The sequence below is a fragment of the Octopus bimaculoides genome, chromosome 30, assembly GCF_046866305.1.
Source record: "Octopus bimaculoides isolate indiv1 chromosome 30, ASM4686630v1, whole genome shotgun sequence".
NCBI classification, from domain to species: Eukaryota; Metazoa; Mollusca; class Cephalopoda; order Octopoda; family Octopodidae; genus Octopus; species Octopus bimaculoides.
This window is the reverse complement of record NC_142957.1, coordinates 353,246-362,244: the sequence shown is the minus strand read 5'-3', so window position 1 is coordinate 362,244 and position 8,999 is coordinate 353,246. Positions and strand designations below refer to the sequence as shown.

The window sequence follows — 8,999 nt, the reverse complement described above, 5'->3', positions numbered from 1 at the left end:
TCAATATTTCATCTACATTGAATACTTTCTTTCATGGTGCCATCCATTTTTATTTTATTTAATTTTATATTATATATTGTATATTCCATATTCTATACCCCACATTAGTTCTGCAGGAATATAAATAAAACATAAAAAACAGACAGTGTTGGAACTCTTTTAAACAAAATAATATATATATATATATATATATATATATATGTGTATATATATATATATATATATATATATATATATATATATATATATATATGTATACTGTTGTGTCTGGGGAGAGTCATTTTCTTATCGTGCCTTAAAATTTAACACACTCACCGTTAAAATTTCCACTTATTTCCTATTTTTATTTTCCTAAAATTTTCGTTGCGTCTTGCAACCTTTTCAATAGTCTTTAAGACTATTGAAAAGGTTGCAAGACGCAACGAAAATTTTAGGAAAATAAAAATAAGAAATAAGTGGAAATTTTAACGGTGAGTGTGTTAAATTTTAAGGCACGATAAGAAAATGACTCTCCCCAGACACAACAGTATACATATATATATATATATATATATATATATATATATATATATATATATATATACACATATATACGACAGGCTTCTTTCAGTTTCCGTCTACCAAATCCACTCACAAGGCTTTGGTCGGCCCGAGCGTATAGTAAAAGACACTTGCTCAAGGTGCCACGCAGTGGGACTGAACCCGGAACCATGTGATTGGTAAGCAAGCTACTTGCCACACAGCCACTCCTACGCCTATATACAGATATATTCGACGGGCTTCTTACAGTTTCCATCTACCAAATCCACTCACAAGGCTTTGGTGGGCCCTAGGCCATAGTATAAGACATTTGCCCAAGGTGCCACACAGTGGGACTGAACCCGGAACCGTGTGGCTGGTAAGCAAGCTACTTAACACACAGCCACTCCCACACCAATATATATATATATATATATATATATATATATATATATATATATATATATACATACATACATACATACATACATACATACATACATACATACATATATATATATATATATATATATATATATATATATATATATATATATATAAGATAAAGCAATTAAGAGTAAGATAAAGCAATTAAGAGAGTATGAAGACCGGGAAAGCCCCCGGCCCATCAGGAATCACTGCAGGGATGCTCAAAATATCTGGCAGTGTTGGCTATAGCCTAGTCACCCGTATTACGAACCAGGTGATACACGAAGGAGTCATACCCAATGACTGGTGTAGCAGCACCATAGTCAACTGCTACAAAGGTAAAGGTGACGCTTTAGATACAAATAATTACAGAGGCATCAAGCTGTTAGATCAGGTTATGAAAGTTACAGAGAGGGTCATAACCCAACTAATTAGGGAGCGAATCAATTTAGATGAGATGCAGTTTGGGCTCGTGCCAGGTAAAAGCACTACTGATGCCTTATTTCTAGTGAGACAGTTGCAGGAGAAATACCTAGCCAAAGATAAACCTCTGTACCTGGCTTTCGTTGACATGGAGAAAGCCTTTGACAGGGTCCCCCGATCCCTTATCTGGTGGTCAATGAGGAAACTTGGGATAGAAGAATGGTTAGTGAGAGCTGTGCGAGCCATGTACAGAGATGCTGCCAGTAAGGTGAGGGTTGGAAATGAGTACAGCAATGAATTCCGGGTAGAGGTAGGGGTCCACCAAGGTTCCGTCCTCAGCCCCCTCTTATTTATCATAGTCCAGAGGAGTTCAAGACAGGTTGCCCCTGGGAGCTCCTCTATGCTGATGACCTTGCCCTAATTGCGGAGTCACTATCAGAACTAGAGGAGAAGTTTCAGGTGTGGAAGCAAGGTCTAGAATTGAAGGGCCTTAGAGTCAACCTAGCTAAAACCAAAATCCTAATAAGTAGGAAGGTAGATAAAACACAAACCCCTTCAGGTAGATGGCCCTGCTCAGTATGTAGAAAAGGAGTAGGTAGTAACTCTATAAGATGTACCCGGTGCAAGCTATGGACACATAAGAGGTGCAGCAACATCAAAGGCAGGTTAACTAGCAAGTTAGTTTTTGTTTGTGGCAGATGTTCAGGTGCAATAAAGACTGTAAACAAACAGGAAACAACTTCTATCTCATTCCAGGGTGAAAAACTAGAGGTAGTCGATAGCTTCCGCTATCTGGGCGACCAAGTTAGTAGTGGGGGTGGGTGCGCTGAAAGTGTAGCTGCTAGAATAAGAATAGCCTGGGCAAAGTTTAGAGAGCTCTTACCCCTGCTGGCGACAAAGGGACTCTCACTCAGAGTAAAAGGCAGACTGTATGACGCATGCGTACGAACAGCCATGCTACATGGCAGTGAAACATGGGCTGTAACTGCTGAGGACATACGTAAGCTTGCAAGGAATGAAGCCAGTATGCTCCGTTGGATGCGTAATGTCAATGTGAATACCCGTCAGAGTGTAAGTATCTTGAGAGAAAAGCTGAACATTAGAAGCATCAGTTGTGGTGTGCAAGAGAGACGATTGCGCTGGTATGGACATGTGGTGAGAATGGATGAGGATAGCTGCGTGAAAAAGTGCCACACCCTAACAGTTGAGGGAACCCGTGGAAGAGGTAGGCCCAGGAAGACCTGGGCTGAGGTGGTGAGGCAAGACCTTCGTACATTGGGCCTCACCGAGGCGATGACTACTGACCGAGACCTTTGGAAATGTGCTGTGCGTGAGAAAACCCGGCAAGCCAAGTAAGATCGTTGCCAGTGCCCCTGGACTGGTTCTTGTGCGGGTGGCACATGAGATGCACCATTTTGAGCGTGGCCGTTGCCAGTACCGCCTGACTGGCTCCCGTAGGATTTTCGAGCGAGATCGTTGCCAGTGCCCCTGGACTGGCTTGTGCGGGTGGCACATAAAAAACACCATTTCGAGCGTGGCCGTTTTCGTGCGGGTGACACGTAAAAGCACCCACTACACTCTCTGAGTGGTTGGCGTTAGGAAGGGCATCCAGCTGTAGAAACTCTGCCAAATTAGATTGGAGCCTGGTGTTGCCATCCGGTTTCACCAGTCCTCAGTCAAATCGTCCAACCCATGCTAGCATGGAAAGCGGACGTTAAACGATGATGATGATGATGATATATATATATATATATATATATATATATATATATATATATATATATATATATATATAATTATTACAAATTAAAAGGGTAAATATTTATCAATTTATTAATTTATTAATAAATCAAGAATTAATAATTTTTACCAAGTTAGTTTTCATTGTTTTTTCTTCTTGTTTTTGCCTTTGTGAGTTACAAGTAATGCTATCTGTTGGAGTCTGAGCTTTTTTAGCTGCTATTTCTGAACTTCAGTATATGGTGAAGCAAATGCTTGCTGATCCCTTAATTATGTTTATATGTATGTATGTATGTATGTATGTATATATCTATATAGATAGATAAAGGGATCTTAATGGTCGTAAATGATTGAAGGCCCCAGACCCCTGGGGGGGGGGGGTCGTAAATATATACCCTGAGGCTAGAGTAAACTTGAAATACGATATCCTTGTGGTCAGGGGTCAGTTTAGGGAGAATTACAATTTAAGTATACACACTTATCTATTATATTGGTATATACCCTTGTCTAGAAGAAAAAGGGGTGATGTATATATATATATGTATGTATATAAATGGTAATTAGAACGTATATAAAACCCAAAACGAATGAATAATTAGAAACTGTCAACAAGAAAGAGGGTATAAAGTGTAAAGAAGAGGTGGGGAAAAAGCTAGGGTTGATATATATATATGTATGTATGTATGTATGTATATATATATATATATATATATATATATATATATATATATATATATACTAGCAGAAACACCCGGCGTTGCCCTGGTTAAAGAGAATAATGAAATCTAAAAGCGCCGTCTAGACTACGCAACCCTCAACTGTTAGTAGCTACGATACCATATTTCTACATTAATAACTCTCCAATCCATGCCAGCATGGAACATAGACATTAAGTGGAATGCTAGAAGAAAGTTTTCAACTCATATGTATATAAAGTAAATACACGTAATTCAGAAACACGTTTTTATGTATCTTATTTCGTAACCAAACAAACAGGTACAGATTATAAATAATGAAAGGTCAATTTTGGTGATTCATTTGACAGAGGTAGTAGAGAGACAATGCGATGATAAATCTGAGGTTGGATCTTGAAAGTTTGGATGAATGCCGCCTCAGTTAAATCTCTTGTGGTTCCAAATGATGTCATCTGTAGTACAGCGTCGTATTGTCTAATTTTGTTTTGCAAATGTTAGGAATCTTGGTCAGTTGATGATAACAGTTTCTTCAATAGCTCTGGAGGTTGGGGATTGTGGAATTGTTGGGAATGTTTTTAACTTTGGTGTTATATGTATTGCTTGAATTTCTTTGACATATGAAATATATGTATTTTCACTGGGTTTGTAAAAGAGAGTTGTGTAGTTCTCGAGTTTTAGGGATTCACACAGACACACAGACATACAGACACACATTCTCATCTTTATATATAGAGATATGTATACACACACACACGCACCCAAACACACGTATATATATGTATATCAATATAAATATATGAAAGTCAATGAAGTTTCGTAAAAGAAGGTGATCACGTACATACTTTCTTGCTGTTGTGATTATAACACCTCATTGTAAACTATGTTCCTTGTTTTCCCTTGTGGAGCATATGCAAATAGGTTTTTTTTGCTGCCCACTCTTGAGCAGCCAACATACAGTTGTCCATGTGAGAAGCAGGGCTCTTCCAAGAGAAGACCAGCTACAGACAGTGTTTGACCCTGAGATTTGTTTATGGACATGGCAAAAGTCACACGAAGGGGGAATTGCAGTCTTCTGAATGTAAAAGGAATGTCTGCTCCTGGTGAAGTAAGAGGAATTCTTGGAATAAAGACGTCATCCCCTTTTGCACATCCAGAAAGAATGGTAGCCTCGATAACGTGTGGCATCATCTTCTTTATCACGAGTCGTGTTCCATTGCAAAGTCTTGGTGGTTCCAGATTGCGAAGTAGCATAACAGGAGTTACAACTTTAAGTGATAATATGTGGGGAGTTAGTCCAGGAGGCTCCAACGAATTGAGAAATTCAGGAGGATAGTTCATCACTTCATTTGTATCTGGAACTGTATCAACAGACTTGTAAGTTTGAAGATTGCCGGGAAGAGAATGCATCAGCTGTTGATTAATGTTTGTAACAGCTACGTTTTTTGGAGCTAATATTGCTCTTTCACACAGCCAATTGTGACTTAGGTAGTTTTCTTTGAAGTTGGGAACGACTTTGTGTTTGAGGTCATCTACAGAATTAACAACAGAGCAAAATGGCCATACTTCCATTTCTCCTGCAGCGTCGAGAGGCACCTTGCCATCACCAATTGTCAAAATGTCCTGTGCAAACTTTTTGGACATTTGGTCGCCGTGTAGCTGAGCTCTCATGTTAGTGTTAAGACTGAGGATGGTAACATTATGCCACAGGGTAGAGGACTTTAGGCATGCTTGGACCTCATCTACTCTAGTGCCTTTTGGAATGACAGGAAGAGTTTGCCTGAAATCACCTGACAACAGAAGCGTAACACCTCCCATTGGAGCGTGACAGTCTCGGATGTCTTTCAGGGCTCTATCTAATGCTTCCAAAGCTCTCTTGTGAGCCATGGTGCATTCATCCCAGACAATTAGATGACACCTTTTAAGTACCTGCCCCTGATCTGAGCTTTTGGTGATGTTGCATGAAGGCATGTCGGATGCTGCTGAATTGAGAGGGAGTTTGAAAGTTGAGTGTGCTGTCCTGCCACCGGGTAACAAAGTAGTTGCAATCCCGGAGGAAGCCACAGCTACTGCGATGTCCTGATGCTGCCTAACTTCCGGAAGTAATTTATTCTTGTTTTCAGCAATGTACTTTGAAAGAGCTTGAGTGTCGTAAGACGTTTCACGAATGACAGCAGTGGGAAGGCTATTTGACCCTGACCTGAATGTTTGTGGCAGGCCATATGTGGAAAATTCATTACCACCCAGTGTGGCAACTCTGTCTTCAATGTGAATGAGAGTTTTGTTGTAAACTTCATTGCTGATACCCTCCATGTCAGGATAGAGCCGTTGAGCTTTCCGCTGAAAGTCTTCAGCCAGGTTGTCCCTGTACTTGAGCCATAGATTGCAGGGTCACACAGTTCGCATGTCTGAAGTAATACTGCAAACAGTGCCCTGAGACTTTTAGGTGATTCTGATAAAGCAGCCTCTCCCAAAGTTGCATCCCATTGTGCACCATCTTCCAACAGTCCTTGTCGATAGCAGGTTTCTCTGTATGTTGTGCAGACATGTCCATGAACGGTTTTTAGGGCCTGGAAAGACTTGGGGCCTCTAACCTCATGCAGCAGTAGGCGGAGGTAGAAGCACTCTTGTTGAGTGGGATGTACTGTGTATACTCGGCCAAGGCAAGTGTCAAATGGGTATCCACAAACATTTTGACCTGCTTTCCTTGGAGTCCATTGTTTTCCATTCCAAGTGTAGTATGGTGGAATCTGTGGATACAGGAAGGTTTGAGCGAATGGATCCACTTGACAGAGGTTGAAGAATGCAGTGAGTGTGCTATCCCTTGGTTGCTCTGACAACAGAGAAGCATTAGCATCGGTGAAGTAGACTCTTTGACCGTTTTCCAGGTGCACTGCAAGCTGTTGAACGGCGGGGTGTCGTTGGTGAAGTGGAAAGCCAAAGATGCGCCAGAAAGCCTCGTTGCTACTTATGTAGCGTCCCACCTGATAGTGCGTCACCTCATCCTGGCAGTATTGTTGTTGAAGTGCAAACATTGCAGCATCAGAACCCTTGTTCACATACTTGCAAACATACTTGATGGACTTAACGGAGTGGGCAGTAGGGAACAATCCATCTATTATCAACCTCGTGCTGTCTGATAGTTGCTGTGAAACCGCCGTTTTGTGGTTTTCTCCGTCTGTATGATGGATATCCATCAGCATCTCTCTCAGTTTGTTGTAGGAACTTCCTTGGAAACTTTTTTGAACATACATGGTGAGTTAATGTTGAATCCACGCCCACATGGACCATGCACCATGTTTGCTTTAACTATGTCGTATAGTACCTTGTCTAAAGCTGGATCAGGAAGTTCTGCAGAGATTATCTTGCCGATGTCAGTTGATTTGATCTTCGTTGAGAGCCAAAGCAGGATATGAGCATGTGGAAGGCTCCTTTTTTGCCATTCGATTGTGTACGTCACATTGTATGGGTCCGAAGATTTGCCCTTTTTTAGACGGTCCATGAGAGTAATTAATTTCAGATGGAAAACTTGGGCGAGGAGGTCATGCTTGTCTTTAGGCTTTTGACTGAAGAAGAGTTCGGCCTGAATCTCCCTCCACTTGGGATTGCATGTGAAAGTGATGAATAAGTCAGGCCTGCCGTAATGGCGGACAAAGGTCATTGCATCCTGTGTTTTTTCATGCATATATCAGGGACTTCCAATGAACGTGGAAGGCAAGATGCAAAGTCTTCCCATACTTGTTGGAGCAGCATCATTGTTGATGGCATCTCGGAGATGGATGTAGCTGTCAGAGCGCAATTTTTGTTGATGTGATCTGATGAAACACAATCTCTCTGATTCCATTTTTGCGCACATATCAACTGCAAATTGATGAAACAGATCTCGAGACTGGTGGAGGTGATTACAGGAGTTGTTTCGTGTCATAAATCGGTATGAGTAGAAGCCCATGCAGGATACTGGCTTGTTGAGATATTCATTTTGTGGATGTTGCTGTGGTATACCGATGTGGTAGCCATCCTCACCGTAAACAAACAGAAGTGGATACTGAAGTGTGTCGTATGATCGGTGTGTTTCTGTAATTCGTTGGAGGGTGGTGTCACATCACCTAAGGACAATGTCTCTGGGATTGTGCTGTTCACCGTGAAGGAGTACAGCTATTTCATTGCATGTGGGTGCATTGTAACGGCCTGCATGTTCTGTAGATGGTCTCTTCTGAGCATCTATGATAACATTGGAATTAGAAGAAGCTTCTGTTTCCAAGGCCTACTTGAAGCTGCGTACGTAGCTGTTTGTCTGGTGCAGCAGGTCTTGCAGTTGCATTATCAATTGAAATTTAGTGCCATTGGAGATGGAGTTTCGTCGGGTGGCTTGTTCATGTAAATTACCTACAAAGTACAGCTGAAGGAATTGAGGATCTTTATTTTCAGGAGGTTCGAGCGATCCTATCCTATGGTAAACCTGTCCCTGCACTTTGAAAGTTGGCATAAACCCACCTTCTTGAACAACATTAGCGCCGAAAGATGTCATTTGGAATACACAATTCTACTTGCGGATGTTATTTAGGAAATGTTTCGACTCTGTATTTGTGCCATCGTAGAGTGACTTTAACAGCTGTGGTGGATCCTGCAGCGGAGTGGGGTTAACTTTTCCATTAGCGCAACTCATAGCAGGAGTTTCTCTGGACCACTTATTAGCATTGCAGACAGAGTAAGTGAGGGACATATCTCCAATGTTTATATCTGGGTGGCAATCATAATGAAGGTTAGGGTTGTAGCTGAAAGCCTTTAATAACCACCGTGAGCTGCATGGCGTTGAAAATCCTCGTCTATGAGCTCTTTGTTGAATGGAAGTCTGCAGCATAGAATGTCTCTGTTGTAATGTATGGGAAGCTCGCGCAGCAGCTATGTTGGCAGCATTCCTGAGCAGACGTGTAGCGCGTTCGTTTTTCTTCTCTGCAACTCGTGCAGCAGCAGTTCGTCGAAGTGTACGCTGGTGATCTATTTGGAGTGCTCTTGAAGTGGCTGTACGTTCAGCATTTTGTGATCGTTTAATGTCAGTTTCCAATGACGATTCATTTGCCCTTCTTGCTGACGATGTTGCAGCTTTTGCAGTTTTGCGTCCAATTGAAGAAGTCTTCCTTCGGGGCATGATCTAAAATAAGCATGATGAAATGCAGTGAGATACACTGTGAAGGA

The 8,999-nt window shown here is 41.4% G+C and overlaps 1 pseudogene; it reads right to left on the bottom strand.

Annotated features, from left to right (window-relative positions):
- Positions 1 to 7,491: 7,491 nt before the first annotated feature.
- Positions 7,492 to 8,331, bottom strand: LOC149130105 (uncharacterized; annotated as a pseudogene).
- Positions 8,332 to 8,999: the final 668 nt, after the last annotated feature.